The sequence below is a fragment of the Montipora capricornis genome, chromosome 7, assembly GCF_036669925.1.
Source record: "Montipora capricornis isolate CH-2021 chromosome 7, ASM3666992v2, whole genome shotgun sequence".
NCBI classification, from domain to species: domain Eukaryota; kingdom Metazoa; phylum Cnidaria; class Anthozoa; order Scleractinia; family Acroporidae; genus Montipora; species Montipora capricornis.
In genome coordinates, this window is record NC_090889.1 from 17,310,036 (window position 1) to 17,312,535 (window position 2,500).

The window sequence follows — 2,500 nt, forward strand, 5'->3', positions numbered from 1 at the left end:
ACATGAAATGGATTAATTAAACACGCTCTTTCAAGAAAAGTGTATTTTTAATGTGGCGGAACAGTTCATTTTCTTGAGGCATGCGAACCCCAAAAAAGCTGTCTTTCATACAAAAATAAACTTTGTTACTATTTACAAAAAATTAAATCTTTTCACCAAACGGTAAGGGTTACAGGTTTTGTTTTGTACTGGATTGCAACAACGATGGAGGTTCAACGTTTTAACGCCATTAGAGCAAACTGAGGAACTGAGTGTCAAGTTTCTTTTGGTTCATAGAATGATTTACCGACACTCGGGGGAAATAAGGAACTATATAAAAAATATTGTAAAAGGCATAACCTAAACCCATCAAACCACTTAGCTTTGAACAAAATAAAATATGCACAATAACCTTAAGTGTCCATCACCTCAAAGGAGACCTTTCCACTTTGCCTACTCTGAGAAATTGTCCCAAATATATTTTCTTGTTTTTTCAACCTTTTAATTGAAAGCTCACTTTTGCGATCCCTTTGAAGGCCGGGAAATGTGGTCATAGTTTGATCCATGACCGAGCAATGAAGGGGAATGGGTTCCATACCGAGTTGACGTCACAACTTCCTTTGCAAAGCTGTTGAAATCAACGCGGTATCAAACCCATTCCCCTTCCTTGCTCGGTCGTAGATCAAATTAAAACTAGTTTTCCCAACTTTTTAGAGGCTCTAAAAAAGTAACTTCGAAGGAGAGAGCTAAGCGAACAAAAGGATTAGTTTTAGACAAGTTAAGAGAACTATTGAGCGGAAAGGCTTCTTCGAGGTGATAGGCACTCCAATTCCACATAAATATTAATAAACCCTCTTTAAAAGTTTGATCACTTTCTATAACGAGGCGAGGTAGAAATGAACTGTACCGTTGCAAATTCGCAACGACACGCCAAACGTTGTAGCTCTTTCAGAGGACCAAACTCCAAACTCCAACAGCAGCACTCTGTTAGTAATGCCCGTTGGAAATTCGCTTTTAAGATGGCTTCCGACTTAATTCCAGTCTCCTGGACAGCAGGTGTTTGTGATGTCACATAACGTTGTCACTTTGCGTAACCCTAGAAACGGTTGCTAAGAGACTAAGGTTTTTATCCTATCTCCCTTCTCATGTTGGTCAACACTAATTTCCATCCCTCAAACTGACATTGGACATTTCGTACCAATTACACGACGCAATATCCCATGTTAATATTGACAAGCTTACCGCTCTAAAAAGAATGAAAACAGGCAGAATTACAGCTTTAGTTCAACAAGAAATAGCGTTTCCAAGCTATGCCGCGCTGATCTACTGTATTTAGGTCTAAAAACCCCGTTGAAGACGGTTAAATTTCAATTGTTTTGCTGGGTACTACTATTTCAATACTCTAAAAAATTCGATTTTCCGGGAGGTTGTCTCTTTAGTCTAGTGGATATCGGAAACTGCAAGGTGAAGCCATCGATCCGGGTTCAACTTATTGCCTCGCCTATTGTAAATCTTCTCAGCTTGTTTAAAATCTTTGTTTCGTTGAAGTAGATTTGAAGTCTAAAGTAGACTGTACATCGTATAAGTTGAATCAAAAGGGAAATTACAGTTTGAGGTATGGAAAGAAGTGATGACCTCTCATGTTGGATACCACTAAGCCACCGCCATAAAAAAAAGACTTGAAGGAGCAACACAAGATGGCGATTCGGTAAAAATCTCTAACCTAGGTTCCTCACGAGACGGCTAGCGCGTTGTCCATTTCTTGCAGATAGAGCGGTTTTCAATTAAGTGTCGAAAGTAATAGGCCTTATTCACGATAGCCGCCATATTGGTTTTCAAATTGTCATGTAAATTAGCCATGTGTTATGAAGGAGGGCAAACATTCGAAAAAAGGCAAATTGCAGAAAATCGACCCGTCGAAATATTGAAATAACATTGCTAAAAGTACATCTTAGATTTTAGAATTAAGTACCTTTTATAACAATTCTATATCTTTTGATTGCCTTTGACATTTTGACTTTCCACTTTGTTATCTGCTCATTTTTCCCTAAAAAACATCGAAATAACTTGTGTAATCATTCTATTTACTACTTAGGTGATAAACATTCAATTAACGTAAAACAAATCATCTGTGTGGCTAAGATGTTCGTTATAACCTCTCGAACTTGTGTTGTTTGCCCCCTCACAAGTGCGAAGCTAATTTGCATGATAATAGCAAATCCAACATGGCGGCCATCGTGAATAAGGTCTATTAGCGAATTGCTTTGGTTTTTCATTACTTCAGTCAGTGCTTGGTTTAAAGTTTTCGCGCACTTTTTCAACCAATCAGAAGCGAAACCAAAGCCAATCGTGGCTCGCGCGTGCACATTTTCCCGCGCTTTGTGTCGGCTACGTGTAATTACTTCGAGTTTTGATTGGTTTACTGGATTGTATCCGTCCTTTTTGATTGGCAAAAGTAATTACTTTGGTTTTGGTTTTACGACAATCAACTGAAACTCGGTCTATCCTCAGTATTTAGATC

The 2,500-nt window shown here is 38.4% G+C and overlaps 1 protein-coding gene across 1 annotated transcript in view; it reads right to left on the reverse strand.

Annotated features, from left to right (window-relative positions):
- Positions 1 to 281: 281 nt before the first annotated feature.
- Positions 282 to 2,500, reverse strand: part of LOC138055247 (protein DENND6A-like) — a 30,112-nt gene continuing 27,893 nt past the window's right edge. The window contains exon 23 of the mRNA XM_068901224.1: positions 282 to 2,500. This exon is cut by the window's right edge and continues 852 nt beyond it. The gene's annotated coding sequence lies outside the window, so the exon portion shown is untranslated.